The 20,423-nt window shown below is 43.7% G+C and overlaps 1 protein-coding gene and 1 pseudogene across 13 annotated transcripts in view; one reads left to right on the plus strand and one right to left on the minus strand.

Moving 5' to 3' along the window:
• The window catches only part of KCNH7 (potassium voltage-gated channel subfamily H member 7), a 272,670-nt gene that overhangs the window by 115,323 nt on the left and 136,924 nt on the right, over window positions 1–20,423 (minus strand). The gene's annotated exons all lie outside the window — the stretch shown is intronic.
• LOC309348573 (small ribosomal subunit protein eS10 pseudogene) lies at window positions 12,903–13,477 on the plus strand (annotated as a pseudogene). Its single transcript has one exon. The product of its transcript is annotated as a small ribosomal subunit protein eS10 pseudogene (transcript).

The following is a 20,423-nucleotide window of genomic DNA, read 5'->3' on the forward strand; positions in this document are numbered from 1 at the left end:
TTTGGGGAAAATTCTCATGGGTGGGATACAGTGTTTTTGATGTGCTTATCTAAGTTTTGAGGTGGTCAATACAGATATTATCAATGCTGTTTTTCTAGAAAAAGAAGTGCCAGAACTCACCACGAATGCCTCCCTTGTTCTCTTATAATGGCAATGGTGCCCACCTGAGAGGTGCCGGAATTGAGTTCCGGTGAGTTCACGGAAAAAAAGCCCTGTGTATCATTTATACAAATCCTCTGCATTCTGCATGCTTTCCCAGGTGCCTGCCCTTCAATCAAGCTGCCCCTTATAATGGGCAGCCAGGGAGGCTGCAGAGTGCTGGAGAAATGTTTACCAGAAAGGAAAGGGAAGCTCAAAACCCACACCAACCAAAATGTGAAAGGAACTCGCAAGTGACCTGAGAATGAGGCAGAAAAATGGAAGCCCCTTTTATTGAGAAAGCAGGGTGGTGTGGAACTCCTGAGAAACTGGAGGCGGATTTTTGCACAGGTACTCATCATACCCCGATCACTACCCAAATGGATTCAGCCTTAATTCAATCCAGAGCTCCTGGGACCTCTCTCTGTTGATTATTCACCACATGCACCAACAAGAGGATTTGTGTTTTTGATGTAGCTCTTATCCATCTTCCTGGGATTGAAATGCCTTCCCTAGCATGGTGACAAGGGGGAATGTCACAAGCTCCCCTATTAAACTGACTGCAGACAGATATCCAAATCTCTTTAAAGATCCATTGCCAGGGAGCAACTAAAAATAGCTTGCAGGTTGAAATGTATTATATCTGCCTTTATATCCTGGTGGTGCAGTACTTAAAGGGGGAGGAGAGCTGAAGGTGGTGGGGTGGCAAGAAAAGAAAGAGCAACAAATGTATATTTGATGTGGCTGGATATTTATTAGGGAACTTAGCTTACAATGATTAAATAGGACCTCTTCCCCTTGACATCTCCCCTTCTCCTCCCAAACTCTGCAACAAATGAGCATTCTGCCTATCACCCAAGGTGTGGCTGATATTCATTTGATTTACTCTAGGGCTCCCAGGGTATTTCCCTGGTACATTTGAAAGCAGAGGTAGGAGCCCACTGGGAAAAGAAAATTAACTCCCCTGGAGGATGGGGGGGGGAAGCATACTATGTAATCAATAGTTTGTTTGGTTTTTTAAAAAAACATTTATTAATTTTTTTCAATACAAATGTAAAAATAATAAACAATATAACATGTATCGTAACATAGTTTCATAACTTCTTTGGACTCCCTCGCATCTCCCGCTCCCACTTACATCATTGTAAATTTTTACCAGCAATTTATCATCTTGTTTACGTTCTTATGCCCCGTTCATTTAAATATAATCTAATAGTTCTCCAGAAGGTTTACATTTCTCACTTGTCATCCCAATTCCGTCTAGTTTAGTGGTGCTCAATTATTTATGATCTAGCATCCTTCTTAACATTCAACCAAATTACAGTATTTTTGCAAATACATCTTAAATTTCTTCCAATCTTCTTCAACCCTCTCCTCTCCCAGGTCTCGGATTCTGCCAGTCATCTCGGCCAGTTGCATATAGTCCATCAGCTGCATCTGCCATTCTTCCAGTGTGGGTAGATCTTGCGTTTTCCAGTTCTTAGCGATGAGTATCCTTGCTGCCGTTGTTGCATACATAAAAAATGTTCGGTCCTTCTTTAGCACCTTCTGACCGACAATACCCAGAAGGAAGGCCTCTGGTTTCTTAGTGAAGGTATACTTAAATACCTTTTTCAACTCATTATATATCATTTCCCAGAAGGCCTTCACTTTAGGGCAAGTCCACCAGAGGTGAAAGAATGTTCCTTCACTTTCTTTACATTTCCAACATTTATTTTCAGACAAATGGTATATTTTGGCAAGTTTAACTGGGGTCATGTACCATCTATATATCATTTTCATTACATTTTCCTTCAGAGCATTACATGCAGTGAAGTTCAGCCCAGTGGTCCACAACCTTTCCCAGTCCTCAAACATAATGTTATGCCCAATGTCCTGTGCCCACTTTATCATAGCCGATTTAACCATTTCGTCTTGTGTATTCCATTTTAACAGCAAGTTATACATTCTCGATAGTACCTTAGTCTTTGGTTCTAACAATTCTGTTTCCAACTTCGATTTCTCCACCTGGAACCCTAACTTTTTGTCGTTTTTAAAGACTTCTTTAATCTGAGCATAATGTAACCAGTCTCGCACTTTATCCTTCATTTTCTCCAAACTCTGCAATTTCCAATTGTCTCCATCTTTTTCTAATATTTCCCAATATTTTGGCCATTTGGCCTCCATATTGGGTCTTTTTCGGGTATGTAATCAGTAGTTTGGAAATGGTCTGAAGACCTTTGCTTGGTTTTGTTCTCATAGCGATTCAGACTGCTTGGACATCTACACTCACCCCACCATATCTCACTACGACCCCACCTGCACTACACATTTAAAGCCGTATCATACCACTTTAAATAGTCCGAGGAATCCTGGGAACTGTAGTTTGTTCAGGGTTTCTAGAGTCATTAGGAATAGAGGTGGGTTTAGGGTAGTGTGACTGGTTCTGCTGCACTGGGTGCCAAGCCTAGGGGGCGTTGAAGGGCATCTCAACTATGACATAGTGAAGTGAGCAGAACGGGATACAAGAGGTGGGCGGGGGCTGCGCCAAATTGTGGCTTTGCAAAGGGCGCTGCTGAAATTTGAAAGACCAAAGTCTGCCCATTGTTAGAAGCACTGGCGGAGGAACAGGAGTGCGGAGGGAGCGGACCGCCCTCGGCACCACTATTTTGGTAGGGTGACATCACAGTGCACCCCCAGAAACATGTGCCACGCAACCCCCACATACCAGGTGCCACGCCCCCACAGGCGATGTGTCACGCCCCTAGAACACACGCCATGCACCTGCGGGTGGCATGCCACACCCTCGTGGGCGGCGTACCATGCCCCAGGATGTGTGCCCCACACCCCCGCAGCTTTGCCACTGGTTAGAAGACCCTTACTCCCCTTACAGAGCTACAATTTCCAGAGTTCCCTGTGAAGAGGGGTTGAATATTGCACCACTCTGTTAATTGCAGCTCTGTGAATCGAATAGAGGTCTCCTAATGTCTCTCAGCAGCCATAACAAACTAGAGCCAGTGTGGTGTAGTGGTTAAGAGCGGTAGACTTGTAATCTGGTGAACCGGGTTCGCATCTCCGCTCCTCCACATGCAGCTGCTGGGTGACTTCTTTGAAGTCTCTCAGCCCCACTCACCTCACAGAGTGTTTGTTGTTGGGGAGGAAGGGAAAGGAGAATGTTAGCCGACTCCTATGGGTAGTGATAAAGCAGGATATCAAATCCAAACTACTACTACTATTACTACTATTCTTCTTCCTCTTCTTCTTCTTCTTCTTCTTCTTCTTCTTCTTCTTCTTCTTCTTCTTCTTCAGTTCCCAGGATTCTTTGGAGGAAGCCATGACTGTTTAAAGTGATATCATAGTGTTTTAAATGCATAATAGTGCAGATGGAGCCACAATCCAACCAGACACAACGACTGCTTAGCTCAGGATAATAATTTAGCAATCATTTCTAGGGATTATATGTAACACTTTAGAGCAGGGATGGGAAACCTTTACAGGCTGTGGGGCATATGCCATTAATCTCCACAGGGCTACCGCCAAGTAAGTAGGTACATGATTTCTCCCTAAGTGTAACAAAGCTGAAAATGCCAAGACTGGACAGTTTTTCAGTTCTCTGCCATTTCATGAGCTGCAATACATACGCTGGCTGGAAATATTCGAAATGGTACAAGAGAAGCAAAGAATCACACAGAAAATGAGAAAAGGAATCAAGAGACGAAATGAATGTCTGCATATGTGTGATCGTTTTCTGCCTGAAATATGTCAATATATTTGTGAAGAGAGAGCAAGAGTGAGAGCTGAGAGAGAAAAGTAGAATTGCAACTTGTCTCAGAAGACAAAATAGGTAAGGATAAATGGAATAAATTAATGCATGTCTATGAATGCACATTTTAAAATGCCAGTTGTTTAGCTCCTAATAGAGGGGACTATATGGCGAAATTACCAAAACAAAAGTTTGCCCCAAGCTGGTTTTAGTTGACCTCATGGTGAACTTAGGGGAAATGCTTTAAGCCTATGCCTACTTTCCTGCGAGTAAGCCCCATTGAACTTTATGGAACGTTTTTTCTGGGGCAGGTGGATAGGATTGTGCTGTAAGCAGCCTTCACCGACCAAGCACCCTCCAAATATTTTGGACTGGAACCCCCACTAGCCCCAGCCAGCATAGGCAATGGTCAAGAATGCTGTGATTTGTAGACCAAACATCTGGAGGGCACTAAGGCTGGGAAAGGCTGCTGTAAACGATCTTTTCCACTATGGCATGCAGTCGATGGGTGTTCTTGCTCCAGGAGGGTCAGTTGTCTCCCCCTTTGCTTCATTTGAAGATCAATCCATCACCACCTGAGGATGCCTCACCAAGCCTTTAATGGGTCTGTTGTGTAGATTTCTTTTCTACCATTTAGTGCTGGCTCCTGCATGGCTGTAGTTTAATTTTAAAGGTTTTGTTTCTCCCTTGCTCTTTATTCTGCTTATTTGTTTTATATCTACCTATGGATATATAAGGCAACTGATGCGGGTAGCACTGTGGTCTAAACCACTGAGCCTCTTGGGCTTGCTGATCGGAAGGTCGGAGGTTTGAATCCCTGCAACGGAGTAAGCTCCCGTTGCTCTGTCCCAGCTCCTGCCAACCTAGCAGTTTGAAAACACACCAGTGCAAGTAGATAAATAGGTACCACTGCAGTGGGAAGGTAAATGGCATTTCCATGCACTCTGGTTTCCATCACAGTGTGCTTTGATGGAAGTGGTTTAGTCATGCTGGCCACAAGACCTGGAAAACTGTCTGTGGACAAATGCCGGCTCCCTAGGCCTATAGAGTGAGATGAGCACGCAACCCCAGAGTCACCTTTGACTGGACTTAACCGTCCAGGGGTCCTTTACCTTTTTACCTATATAAGGTGACTGACATGGTGGTTGTTTTATGGCCATTATGTAAGCTACTTGGGGCACCTCAATTCTGGAGGAGGGAAACATAAAATCATACATATAAACATCATCATCATCATCATCATCATCATCATCATTATTATTAAGCTACCTGGTATAGAATCAGGCCATCTGGGACCTTTTGCATGCAAAAGATGTGCTCTATCACTCTATAACTTTCTAAATCAATCAATCAATAACCATATACTCAATCCCAGTTTTGGGTCAAGAGTCCAAGGAATGGCACAAGACAGTTACTTCTAAACTGTCAGCTTTTGTCAGAACCAGAGACGGCTTGTTGAATGTAAGTTAGAGAGTTCAGTTAAACATAGGTGGCTTCTGATCTGGCCATTCATACAGATTATGTCAGATGCTGTCAGGATTATGGGCTGGAGGCAAATGCACGATTGCAGCTGTTCTAAATTAAAGTGGGGTTTTGTTTGGGGGTTGGGAGGCAGAAGATGGGTAAAATGTTCACCTAGTAAAAGCCCGGCCACAGTTCAGAGAAATATTTCTTGGAAAAATCTCTTTTTTGAAAGAAGAAGAAGAAGAAGGCGGAGGAGGAGGAACATGTTTCTCATTAGAAAACCTTCCTGGTTCCTAAATGTGCACATTCTGCTTTCTTGCATATGAAGTGTGCAAAAAAATTTAAAAATGAAAATTATTCCACTTGATTGCTTGGAGGTCTGTAAAAATGTACTATACACCATTCTGCTAGATGTGAAGCAGCCAAGCAGAGCTCCAGCTAATTGAACAAAAGGCTAAATCTATTTTGACTCGGAAGTTCTCTTCAAGCTTTGATATATGAAAGGGGAACAAACAAGTTCTTTTTCAGTCTCTATTACATCGATCCTTTCTTTCTGGCAGTAGATCAGTGCCTCTAACAATTGCACACCAGGCAGAAATCCAACAGGTGTGTTCTAGAATAGCAGTGATGATGGGAAGTTTCCTATTGAGTTCAATGGGGCTTATTCCCAGGAAAGTCTGCCTTACTGTAATTGCAGTGAGGATGGAGAACCAGAGAGGTCTCCCAGGTGTTGTTGCACTCCAACTTCCATCAACCCTGACTTTTGGCCATTCTGGCTGATGGGAGCATGAGTCCACCAATATCTGGAGCGCCACATGTTTGCTACCAGAGCATGTTCCCAACACTCATGCTCTGCTCCAGGAATGTTAAACGTGTCACCTTCCAGGTGTTGTTGGACTCAAATCCCTGTCAGCCCAAGCTAGCATGCTCAGTGGTCAGAGATTATGGTGATTTGTTGAGTTTATATACTGCCCTATACCCAGAGGTCTCATGGCAGTTCACAGAAAAGATCACAACATATAAAATTAGAATAAAAACAAGAACCCTATACACACATCCCCTGGCAGAAAAGAGCCACATTTTAAAAGGGTATAGATTATGGGAGTTGGAGCCCTGCAACATAGGGAGGACCACAGAATGACCATGAAGCAGAACCAAGGATGGGAGCGTACGGTTAAGAACAGCCTCGGTTCTTAGTGGCTGTGGCAAGCTACCAGAAGCAGAAAATTAGACTTAGCCCCCATCACCTCATGGCATTCCTTTACCATCAGTGATTTTGATCTGCTGCTCATGTTAAATATGCATTGTGTTTTATAGTTGCACCTAAGCTTGGTACCGTAGATAAGATATTATTATCCTCTTGTATTCTGCAGGGGTTGCGTCATGAATAATGTCGCTGGCTCATTATTGTGACACCACTAAATATGAATTGTATTTATATGACCATTGTATTGTATTGTATTGTATTGTATTGTATTGTATTGTATTGTATTGTATTGTAATTACATTATGTGTGTACTTTGGTTTGTTTATTATGTAAATCACCCTGTGGCTTATTGACAAAGAGTGGCGCATTAATTTATAAATAAGTAAGTAAGTAAGTACAGTAAGTAAGTTGCCATTCATTCCTGGAGGGGAAAGCAAAGTGTTAAAGCTGAAGGCAATGTTGCAGTAGGGGCCAAACTTGCTTGCAGTGGTGGGCAATTAAATGGATGTGGCTGCACAGCAATTGATGGAAGAGAGGAATTTCCGATCTAACCAGTAGGTGGCATAGCTGTCAACTTACAGATTTGAAAATAAGGGACCAGCAGCCTTGAAAATAAGGGACCAGCAGCCAAAATAAGGGACCTGCAGCCTCACCTGTTCCAGGCATTCCAGTCTTCCTGTCCTCCTGCAGTCTGGTCAAACTCATGCTGGTAGCTTCGAGAACACTGTCCAACCAACTTTGTAACCAAAGGTTCAACTGAATAGAATCTGAATCACATGCACCACAAGGCCTATGCAGCCACAACTTAAGATGCACCCCCGGCCTGGCTTTGCACTGCAAAGTTTGCAGCAGCACGTGCAACAAAATGGCACCCAGCATTCAGAATCCCCCTCAGCTTGCATTAACTAGCCACACAAAAGGCATGCAAGCTCCACCCCACCCAGTCTTTCTTAGACTTTTTATTGGGTGAGCAACACAGCCAAGCAACACAGTTGGAGCCTCCCTCCTCCCTGGCTGGCAGGGAGGAAGGGAGAGGAGCTGCTTCCTTTGAAATTTAAGGGACATCATTTAAGGGACATCCATCAATAAGGGACAGCAGCGGGACATGGCGCTGGAATAAGGGACTGTCCCTTCAAATAAGGGACACTTGACAGCTATGGTAGGTGGCAGTGGAGTCAGGATACTCGGTCAGCACTGTGGATGACAGGTCCTGCTTTGCCAGTGCTAATCAAGGTACTTCCTTGACTCCATCCGTGCCTCCCAGTAGCACACCAGAGATGGGGAACCTGTGGCCCTCCGTGTTATTGGACGACAACTCCGACCACCTGTGACCACAGTCCATGCTGGCTGGGGCTGATGGGAGTTGGAGTTCAGCAGTATTTGGAGAGTCACAGGTTCCCCATCTCCACAGTAAGGAAATCCTTCCTTCCTGATTGTCCCAAAGCAGCAGCTGAGAGGTTTGCTTAGGGGAACTACTGGTCATCTTTTTGATGATGGTGTTGGAAGCAGTTTGAGTTGGTCAACCTCAGCCATTAATTAAGGAGCAGGAAATACCCAGTGGAAAATATAACAGACAAATGAAGGGTTGAAGTCTCACATAATGTGGATGTACAGAAGTTGTTTGCAAATGTGTTTGGATCTCTGTAAGCAGCTGATCATGGCTCCCCCCCCTCCCCATCATAGCTTTCCCTCCCATTCATTGTTCAACAATGACTTTGGGAGGGAAAGAGGAAGAAAGAGGGAGACTTGCTAATTAGGAAAGGTCTCGGCGGTTGCAATTAATCTCTTTGTAATTACATGGAATTAAAAATGGTTTTCAAAAATTGAATCATTTCCCTGAGATTATATCTGGCTCTCTTTTCAAAAATAGCGAAAATAATCAGGCTAATTGAGGGTGCAATCCCATATTGGATGGAAGCCTATATATAGGAACATAGGAAGCCTGCTTTATACTGAATCCGAACCTGGGTCCATCCAGCACAGGATTTGTCTCCACAGACTGTTTCAGACAAATTTCACCCCAAGCCTCTGATGGGGATTGAATGTGGGGTCTTCAGCATGCAAAGAAGATGGCCATCTATCAAGGATGCATTAGCTGAGATTCCAGCATTGCAAGGGGTTGGACTAGATGCCCCCAAAGGTCCTGTCCAACTCCACAATTCTATGTTCTGCCACTGAGCTTATGGCCCTTCCTCTTTGGGGAAGCTCTGCAACACCGGAGGTATGATCAATATGCCACTGGCGTGACAGATCTGCTGGTGGAAATGTCCAGGGAACACTAAGAAAACATCAGTTCCGCTGGTGAAGATACACCAGTGGAATGTCTAAAAAGGTGAGTCTGGAAAGGTGTGGCAGAGGGGAGGAGCACACCTGCGCTACACAACCACACCTCTGTTGACAATGCAGCTTTACATCAGCCCTGGGCCTGGAGCAGATAATCTCCCTCCTACGAAATTCAATGGGGAGATTATATATATATATATATATATATATATATATATATATATATATATATATGCAGGTTTTGGTGTCCTCGGGTGTCTTCCCGTATAAAAGTTGGGGTGTCTAGGCGACGTTTCGACGAGGTCTCACTCGTCATCTTCAGGCTGGTGCTTTCGGCTTCTTGTTACTGGAACAGAGCAGGATCTCAGTGTTTGAGTTCCTATAAATACTGTAGAGGGGGTGTGGTGTATAGCCTCCAATGTTCTGGGCAGAGAGGAAGTTCCCAGGCTAGTGTGCCTTTTCTTCTTTTGTTCCTTAATTACTTGAGAGATATCTTGAGTGATTTCTTGAGTGATATCCTGAGTACCACCTAAGTGGTACCACCTAAGTGGTACTCAGGATATCACTCAAGAAATCACTCAAGATATCTCTCAAGTAATTAAGGAACAAAAGAAGAAAAGGCACACTAGCCTGGGAACTTCCTCTCTGCCCAGAACATTGGAGGCTATACACCACACCCCCTCTACAGTATTTATAGGAACTCAAACACTGAGATCCTGCTCTGTTCCAGTAACAAGAAGCCGAAAGCACCAGCCTGAAGATGACGAGTGAGACCTCGTCGAAACGTCGCCTAGACACCCCAACTTTTACACGGGAAGACACCCGAGGACACCAAAACCTGCATTCCTGTACCCGTGAAAATCTACGAAAGCAAATATATATATATATATATATATATATGCGCAATAGCTTCCTGTAGATTGAGAACCACCCCACCTGCATCATTATGAGAAAGCTGGCATTAAGGTTGGGAGAGCAATATGGTTCCATTCACATTTCAGGGCAAATTGACTTAATCCTCCCTTCTGGACACAACACATGAACAAAAACAGAGTCTTCTTTTGAAATCTGCACTTCTCCAAATGTCTCAGTGCAATTCTCCAACCATGGTGAGAGGAGACTGAGGCTTGAGCATCCTGTCACACTTTCACCATACATTTAAGACATACGGCTCCCCCCAAAGAACCATGGGGACTACAGTTTACACAGCACTGATCTATATTCCCCACCACCCTTAACAAACTACAGGTCCCAGATTTATCCAGGATGAGCTTTAAATGTATAGTTCACATGTGGCCACACAGCCTACACTCTCACATACTGGAAGAGAAGATGGTGATGTCTTATCTCCCACTGCCCTGGAGGATTTAAAGTTATATTTGCTTCCTCTGGGTAGTGATCTGCTGGAAATATAAAGGGAGCTCATCTTCTTATTCCACAATCGCTACTGCCCTTATTAGGAGCCAGACAATTCCAGGCAGGCAACTGGAAGTAGAGGGAATGCAAGGCAGTTTAACAATACATCTTTATATAGCTGCCTTTTCTGGCCTGCAGCTCTTACCCAGGCTAAACATACCCAAGTCTTCCAACCCTTCCAGGCCCCTCACTCATCTTTGCCAACCTCCCCCGTCCGTGTTCAGAACCACATCCACACTACACATTTAGAAGCGCTGTTATACCACTTTGAAGGTCATGGCTTCGCCCAAAGAATTCTGGGAGCCGTAGTTTGTTAAAGGAGCTAAGAGTTTGTAGGAGACACCCCCCTGCCCCCTGACAGAGTTTTGTGTGATTCCTCTGGGAAGGCATCAACGTTTCGCCCTGCCCAGCCATTGGCAGTTAGTTGCTCAGGGATGCCAACTTGCAAAAGAGCAAAACATCTCCCGCTATTTACTTGCCTGGAAAACTAAGTTACTCTGCTTCACAGTTCCTAGTCAAAACATATAAATGTTTCTTTCTTGAAACAGCCTGCATGCCTTTCCATTTAAGACTGTGATTCTAATTGGATCAGTGCATCTGATCAGCTAGTAAATTTTTGGAAAACTTGCTTGAACGTTTGCAATGATGAATTGATTTCACTAGTTTTACCATTATTTAAGCACCAGAATATTTTTTTTCTGTTCCTCTCTTGCTTTAATTCAAGTCTCTTATCTTTCTAGTCATCACAACACGCCCCCCCCCCCCGCGCCACCACTGCCCTTCCATCCCCTGTAAGGACATCGGCGGAATGATATCGGCGAGATGCATTGTATTGGAATCTATTTTGTTATTTTTGAAAGTTTTTGAAAGTCTGTTTCTCAGAGGGATTACGGCTAACCTTCACAGAAAGAATTCCTGAAGGTGGAATCCTTGCCAAAGATGATATCCTGGCTTCCCCATGCAAAGCCATCTGTCAGTCTGGCTTTCTGCCCTCCTCCTATCCTTGTTCACTGCCAGCCACTTGCAAGTGAAAAAGGAGCCAGAGATTAGCAGTCGAGAACATGCTCTGCATGCACAAGGACCCCGGCAATCCCCAGGGAGGGCTGGGCAAGACTCCTGTGTGGGAACCATCAGGAGGGGCTGCCAGTCAATGCAGACTAGGGACCACCAACCGTTTGGGGCTCAGAGGCCCCTTTAGAAATCGAAAGGAAACCTGTCACAGACATCACAAAGCACCCATTTCATAGAAGAAGCATGCAATGCTCAGACCCCCCTCTACCAAACAATAGGCAAAACACCTCTGCACACGACCAAATGAACCACAGACAAAACAAAGCGTGCCATTCCTCACCAAGCTAGGCAATCTCCCCATCAGACAGTCCCGCAAATATCCAAAACCATCAGTTATAGGGTGGGTGCCGAGTGGGGTGTCCAAGTCATTGTGGTTCCTATGTTGGAACCTTGTTGGGGACATCTACCCTAGTGGTAGAGGCAAAGCTGGCCCAAGACATTTTGGCACCTGATGTGAACCACAAAATGGCACCAGGGAAGGCGGAGTGAGTGAAGATCTACAACAGGACCAAGGGGGGAATGAAGATCTACATCAGGATCTGCTGCCTTTGTGGATGTGCCACCTGAAACAGTTGCCTCACCTTGCCTCATGATTGGGCCACCCCTGCATAGACAATATCAAGCTAGATGGACCATGTATAAGTCTTGTTTATTTGGGTTAAGTTTTGATGGGTATTGTGTAATGCGTTACGACATTTTTATTGTGTGATGTACATTAGAATGCAGTTGATGTGGGAAGGTTTCTCTCTGGTCAGGTGAAAGTTAGCTTAACTGTCATGTGGGACCTTCGCTGTGAGTCAGAATTCTATACAAGAGAAGGTATAGAGACTTCCACAGAGTCCTCAGTTGTTGGGGCTTAGTTAGGGTGGAGAGAATACAAGAGTGATTTGGCTAAGTGGTTTTAAATGGGTATTTAACTCTTTCCTCAAAACTACCTTGGTAGAACATTAATAGTTAAATAAAAGCTGTTGGTATTTAAAGTGATGCAACAGTTTAACAAAACGCATGCTCATTTAAAACACGGTAAGGTTTTAAAGCAGGCATAGGCAAACTCGGCCCTCTAGATGTTTTGGGACTACAACTCCTATGATCCCTAGCTAACAGAACCAGTGGTCAGGGATGATGGGAGTTGTAGTCCCAAAACATCTAGAGGGCCGAGTTTGCCTATGCCTGCTTTAAAGTAGCCAGCCAAGCTTGTGCACTTAATAATCATGTAATATTGTAATAAATAATCTTGTAATCTTGTAATAAATAATCACAGGTGCCTTTGATGAGCTCTGTGCCACACTTTCACTCCACAGTTACCAGGCTGTCAGTAAGTTAAGGGTTCAGGCAGAGTAAGTGACATTGACTAGTTTAGAAGTGCCACTGGAGTGGAAGATGCATTTTGTGGTTATAGTCAGCAGATACTTTCCCCTTTTGCTCAACATGGTCCAAATGTTTGTGTTGGTATAAGGACGTTTCTTAGGAGCACATCTCAGGTGCCTGCTTTCCTGTGACATGGCTTTGTGAAAATGGACCTGGTGATTACGGTTCTGGAACTCACAAGCAAGGATTCAACAGAACGTCCCTATTCTTTCCAGCGTTCAAGCCTCTTGCCGCTGCCACAATGTTGATGCCTAAAACCCCCCGCATTGCCATCTATGAACTCCTTTTTAAGGAGGGAGTGATGGTAGCTAAGAAAGATGTTCATATGCCTAAACACCCAGAACTGGCAGACAAAAATGTCCCCAACCTCCAAGTCATGAAAGCAATGTAGTCGCTGAAATCTTGTGGTTACGTGAAGGAGCAGTTTTTGCGTGGAGGCATTTCTATTGGTATTTGACCAATGAGGGCATCCAGTACTTGAGGGACTATCTCCACCTGCCGCCTGAAATCGTGCCTGCCACCTTGCATCACAGTCGTCCTGAAACTGCCCCGGCCAAAAGGTTTGGAGGGTGAGCATCCTGCTCCCCTTACACGGGGAAAGGCTGACAGGGACACCTACAGACGCAGTGCTGACAAGAAGGCAGAGGCTGGAGCTCGGTCAGCTACTGAATTTCAGTTTAGAGGTGGATTTGGGCGTCGACGTGGTCAACCACCTCAGGAGAAATCTGTTGCTGTTTGGTTGCATCTTGTGTATAATAAATAGGGGGAAAATGCAAAACAAAACAAAACGTCCCTATAGGACTTTGGCTCCAGCTGGAGACGAGGAAACAATCTGGCTCGTTCCTTCTAACTGTAGAACCCTTCTCCTTCAAAGCAAGGTAGGCCTTAAAGCACATTACACATCCATTTCAAACATTTTCATATGAAAAGCCCCTTCTAATCTACTGCTAACTTGACTTAGCCTTAGCACACGCTGCCACAACAGCATGCCAAAACTCTTTAAATCCTGTGCTTTGCTGGATTTATTGTGGCAAGATAATGTTACTTTAATGAGGCATTTCATGATTTACTTTCCATTTCGGCATAGTTTAAAAACAAACTCACCCCGTGGAAAGTGGGACACAATCGGCTGTGACAGCGCTTTCATTATGATCTCTTACTGCAGCCTTATAAATGGGTTTAAAATGGATATTATTTACCTACTGGGTAGTGCCGTCTCTCTTGGATTATGGGAGAGCTGTGGGCAATTTCTTTACTTAGATAGCAGCTTGCCTTTCCCCCTGTAATTTCAGGATAAATATAGTTTTCGTGGGCACCACGCTTCCGTTTCACTCCATTTCCACAGGTTCCCTGTTTCAGAGGCCGATTGCCCTGCAGAAGGAGTAGCCAGTGGGGCACCTTTCAGGCTCCAAACTCCTTTCAGCCCCAGCAGGTATGGGCAATGGTCACAGGGGGTGGGAGTTGTGGTCCAGCAACATTTAGAGGGCCCTACATTGGTTGTTCCTGTCACAGAGAAACTAGAGGAAACACTAAAGGTAAAGGGTAAAGGGACCCCTGACCATTAAGTCCAGTTGTGGCCGACTCTGCGGTTGCGGTGCTCATCTCGCTTTATTGGCAGAGGGAGCAGGCGTACAGCTTCCGGGTCATGTGGCCAGCATGACTAAGCTACTTCTGGCGAACCAGAGCAGTGCACGGAAATGCCGTTTACCTTCCCACCGGAGCGGTACCTATTTATCTACTTGCATTTTGACGTGCTTTTGAACTGCTAGGTTGGCAGGACCAGGGACCAAGCAATGGGAGCTCACCCCATCGTGGGGATTCGAACCACCGACCTTTTGATCGGCAAGTCCTAGGCTCTGTGGTTTAACCCACAGCGCCACCTGCGTCCCTCAGAGGAAACACTCAGAGGAAACACTAGGGAGCAGCAAAAGAGGGAGATATATTAGGGGCCAACATGGGACAAGGATAAATTATGGGGCCAGGATAAACACAATGGAATAAGGGAATCACAAAAAATATAACATAGGATGTATGTCACTTGATTCCTCAGGAATCCTTGCATCTTGAAACTGAATTCCAGGAGACAATTTGGAAACTTCACCTGGTCCAGTGGATGAATCGACAAGGTCTGGTGACAAAGAGGTTATTACACCTGTGGTCAGAGAGCTAGGCTGGCTCCCAGTCAAGTTCTGACTTTTAAGGCCCAAAAGCAGGCTTACCCAACAGGTGGGCCTCCAGATATTGCTGGGTTCCTGCTCCCAAGAACCCCAGCAGCATTGCCAATGGACAGGGATGGTGGGAGCTGTAGTACAACACTGAAGGGCTCTGCCCTGACGTCTTCAGAGATCTGATGGGAATTCCCAGCATGCCTCTTCACAGCACAGGATTAAGAGGCAGCAGCAACTGCCGCCATCTTCATTTCCCTGGATGCCTCTGGACCCAGAGACAATGGGAATAATGGAGAAGGCTGTGACTGCTTTATCAGACATTGAATCAAACCACAGGGGGAAATCTTCTCTTGAAACTGAGGGGGTATTTGGGAATTTGGTTTGCGACATGGTGTGGGAAAATAAATTGTGAAAACAATTTTTAAAAATCATCATCATCATTTTCATCATCGGGCATTCCTTAGAGCCCATGTATAGCTGACTTGTTGCCTTTCATATATGTTTGGACTCCAAGTCCCATCAACTTCAAAAAGCATGGCCAGGGTTGATGGGAATTGTTCCCATCTGGAGGGCATTTCGAGGTCCAAGGAGGACTTAGCCCTTGGATATTTGTTTGTTTGCTTGCTTGCTTGGTGGTTTGTTTGTTTTAAAAATTAAATTATATCACCTTTCCCAAAAGTTCAAGATCACTAACAAGGTACTTCTTTGTCACTCCTAAGGGAGTTCTTCTAATCTTGGCCATTGTGCTTGTGAGACTTCCAGCACAAGCTAAATAAAAGAATGTCAAATCGCATAGAAAAAGCAGCGATAAATTATATGGTGCATTTTTTTTACCCCCTCCCCCCCAAAAAAATTAACATATTGCCATGTGGTGTTGGAACATGGCTTGCAACCCTGGTAGTACTTAAATGAAAGAAGCTTTTCTAAATATTTTACAGCTAATTAATTAGTGATGAATAGAAATGGTTATTATGATACATCATAGATTTGTGTGAATTATTGAAAGGTACATTACATCAACGGATGTAAGGACAGTAGTTATAAACTGGCACACAAAATTATTTATAAATGTCTCGCAGCTACAACAAGTTGCCACACCTAAAAGGATAATTTATTAAGAAAGTTTAAAATATTATATAAGAAAGCTCCCCACCCCCACTGCAGTTAAATTGGGCTGGTTTTAGACACATCAAAGAAGCGTTTCAGTTAAACGCACTGCAAACTTTGTAAAACAGAACTTCACAGCGCCATCTGGTGTCACAGTGTTATAATGAATATGCAACGCATATAAAGCGCTTTTTCTTTGCCAGTGCAGGTAAGTCCCTGGGGTAATTGTTATGTACTGAAGTTCTCACCCTGGGCCAGCAGGGGGATACTGTAGATAGTTTTCACTTAGGTCCACATATACAAATAAGGGATTGAAAGTGACGTTCAGTGATTGGATAGTTACAGAAAATGGTTACTGTTGCGTTCTAGTGGAGCTCTATACAAGCAGGCTGGCTGAACCCTTCAGTTCAGTTCTGGCCTGGCCTGTGAATAAACAAGAGCTGTTTGAAGAATCACTGTGTCATCTGGTATGTTCACCCACAACTTAACAGTAATACTACTTAATAGCACCGTAGAATGAACTAGAATGATAGGATGGCTTCTTCCAAATCACCAAAAACAAGCTTGTTTTCTCTTGCTCTGGAGGCTAGGACCTGAACCAATGGCTTCAAGTTACAAGAAAGGAGATTCCAACAAAACATCTGGAAAAAACTTCCTGATAGTTTGACAGTGGAACAGTCTTCCTTGGGAGGTTGTGGACTCTCCTTCCTTGGAGGCTTTTAAGCAAAGGTTGGACATGGATGTTTTAGCTGAGATTCCTGCATTCCTGGGGGTTGGACACGATGACTTTTGGGTTCTCTTCCAACTCTATGATTCTATGAAAAATGAGGATGAAAGATGACACCAATTTGCATAACATTTCCATATGTTAATTTATGTTGCGGATGTAAACTATATCCTTTACATAGAAATGCAATACATCCCACCACAGACTGTGACCAGGTAACCTCTGTGCCTGCTGAGTCTGCTGCCCTGGTGCTATTGATGGGTTGGCCCAGGGTCTCCTTTCATACTGATTTTGATCTTGAAGCTGCACTTGGAACTGGACAACCCTTCAAAGAAAGAACTCCTTCAAATAGAGGATTGTCTCCAGGAAAGTAGGACACCTGACCAACCTCAAGAACGAGCCAGAATGTTGAGAAATATTTAGTATCAAATGTTGGCCTAGTTGCACATCACACCTGCAGCAGCTCACACAAATGAAATAGTTATCTACGTTGGCACCTGTAGAGCTCATACCGGGAAGTTGCCTCTGTAGAAAAGGCTTACAAAGCACAGCCTATAAAACACACAGAGGTTAAAATACAGATTAAATATAGGTTAAAGCTAACAGTGTGTATTAAAATACAAATAAGGAAATATGATGATTACTGGTCACACCAAAATCATTGCAGTGGACCACTTGGGCAGAGGACATCATTGCTTCTGCTCTAAAAAAGTCCCAGAACTGCTCTCCTCCATATTCTCCTTCCACAAATCGACCATAAAATATGCAAGTCTGGGATCGCGTATCTTAAGGCAGCTCAGGTCACCAGTGCATTCTATGCTCCTCTTAAGCAGCCTGGCTCTTTTTCATCTTATCCACTGTCCCTTTTGCTTTGCATCTCTTAAATGCCAGAGGTGATCAGCTTTTCTAGACACAAAGAAATATCCTTCCGCGAGTAAGAGGAAGCACAGGATGAAAAACATAAGGCAATATCCTGGGGGATCAGAAGCATGCAGGTTGACAACCAGCTATGTGAAGGAAACCACCAACATTGCTAAACAGGAACTGCTACAGCATGGAGCCTTCTTCAGATGGAGAACTGAGTGAGCTGATGTGACCTCCTGCTTAAATTGAACTGAAAGGTTTATATTTATTTTTTTTATCTGTTGCTATGGAAGCTGTGGCTTTGATTCCTTGTGCCCAACTAAGTACCTTCACACTCTTTTTCTCCTAATCTGTAGGTCTCTTCTCACAGCATGTTTACAGTGTGGGAACTTCTACTGTGGAGCTGCTTCTAACACCACTTGGGTAACATGAGAAATCCCCCAAGTCCTTGAGATGAGTCCACAGTACATTATTGTTGGAGTAAGCAACCGACTTTAATTAAAGCCCATTGGGTGAGAGAGGAGAAAAGCCACTAGCAGTTAATATCAGCAGGCATTTCTGAATACAACAGAAGGAAGGCAAAAAACAAACAAACAGAAAAACAGAAACTAAACTAAACTGTTTGTTCCTACATACATGAAGTTTACAGCTAGTTGTGTGAGTTGTTTGGGTCACTCTATCTAATCAATTCTTTTCCTCTCACCCAGAGGATAAAAGGGAACACACCCTTCACTTTCCCAAGAGATCTCGGTTAGATCCAGAATAATTAATCTGAATTTTAAAAATAATCTAAGAGCTGAAAAAGAAAGTGGGAAAGAGCATCATTTCCCCAACTTCCTCCTTCAGCTGTATGTGACAAGAAGGTAGCCTTTCTTGTGACTAATGTGGTTTATAAATGCTCTTATAAGTAAATGAATTGGTGGTTTAGAAAGGCTTTTATAAGTAAATAAAACATCTCTGACTCACGAAGCCATAAATGTCTTATACCCCTCAGAGGCCACATTCTACCCTAGATCTAATCACGACCTTCAGGATAAAACACCTTCTTGCCAGTGAAACCTGTGTGCCAAATATGAAGTGTAAAGTCACAGAGAGAGACATTCCTGGTTGCTACCCTACAGACAACTGCCCATTGCCACATGTAGGGAACCTGTGTCCTCCAGATATTGCTGGACTGCCACTGACCCTAATGAGCATGGCCAAAGGTCAGAGGTGATGGATGTTGTAACCCATATGAAGGACAGCAGGTTCCTCATCCCCAATATGCATCCTTCAAAAGTGCTGAATGGGGTGAGTCAAAATAGATTAGGCTGATAAAGTCCAAATTGAATGCATGAATTAATGCAGTTGTATCTCAAAGAGTTCTGAAGGTGAGGAGCACTAATGTTCATTTGCTGTTAAGAAACTATTACAAAAAGAAAAATGGATCAGTTGAAACGAAGACGAATGATTCTTCCTTGCTCTGGATTGTGTAGCACTTGCTCCTTTAAGTGCCACTCCACTCTGCACTATCATTAGTTATCACTGAAGCTATGCAAAAAGTTACTATTTGGCATGAATGATGGTGGTCGCATCTTGTCAGTCGATGAACATTCCAACAAAGGACATAATATTTTGTAGCTTGTGGGGGAATTAGAAGATCCCTTATGGAAGGCAGCAAAAGGTTCCTGAGCAAAACCAGGAATGTTAGGTAGAAATACCTCATTACAAAAGGAAAAAAGAAGAACATTTTGTCTCAAAGAATAGGACCAAATACAATTGCTTAACCAAAATAAAAATACTGCGTTATGGGTTTGTTCCCTGTTTGAGCTTAAAGATTCAATTATTGATTTTTCACAGGAGTGGTCCTTTTTCGGAATGAAAAAGTTATCCAGAGTCTCTCTTACATTTTCTAAGATTCTTAAATTCTCTTATGTTTCAGCAACATGGATGAGATTTCTGTGCAATGAAAGGTGTAGAATTTTGTCTAGCCTTTCTGTAGCAAGATCGTAATGAAATAAAAGTGCTTCTTAAATGTTATTTCCAAAGGTTGGTGCCAGACTTTTACTGAGGTTCTGCTTAATTTAGTGCCAATTCAAATATTCAGAGAGGCCACCTAAGCTGTACTGCTTCAGAATACAGTGTCAGGGATGGGGGAGGTGAGGTTACACATTTGAATCTTTCCACGTGTAAAAGCCACTCTGAATGTGGAAATGCAGTCTGGGAGAAGGGCTCAAGTCTAGCCTTTTTGCTGGCTTCTTAGCCTTCTACAGATATAGAGAGGTGGTTTGTTTTTGTTTCTGATACACCGAGCACTCAGATATATAACTTAAAACTCCATTTCTAAAGAAAGTTTCTTTCTGTGCTTGCAGCAACCAATGATATTGGGAAAGTCACTGAACTATCTCTGACGGCTTCCAAGAAGTTATTCCCCAATGGAAACTGGGTGTCTGGTACCTATAACTGCTTTTGGCTGGAGACTGAAAATACAGTCAAAATCTAGAGAGGGAAAACACAAGTCTACCAAGGGCAGGACCATGTAGCTCCCTCCCCCTCTCATCAGATCTTTTCAGCTTAGATTGTCTTCTGTGTCAGTCATCTTCTCTGATGGACACAAACAAGGTAAAGTCACCAGGTCAACTTCCGCTAATGAGTGCAAGAAGGGTTTCCAGTTTCCAGGAGATCTGCTTAAGGCTAAACTATCCTTGCCTTTTCCTTCACATCAGTCTTGAATGAAACTGCTGTGTGCTACTGATTCATTAGTCCCATCTCTGCCTGGGAGCCATTTTCTTTATAGGAAATTTCCAAGAAAGTGCAACACATGTTACACTGATGAAGGAGCAAAAGGCTTCCATGCATGTGAAAGGGAAAGAGTTGATGATTTCCATC

Source organism: Podarcis erhardii (genome assembly GCF_964252035.2).
Source record: "Podarcis erhardii genome assembly, chromosome: 1".
In the NCBI taxonomy this organism is placed as follows: Eukaryota; Metazoa; Chordata; class Lepidosauria; order Squamata; family Lacertidae; genus Podarcis; species Podarcis erhardii.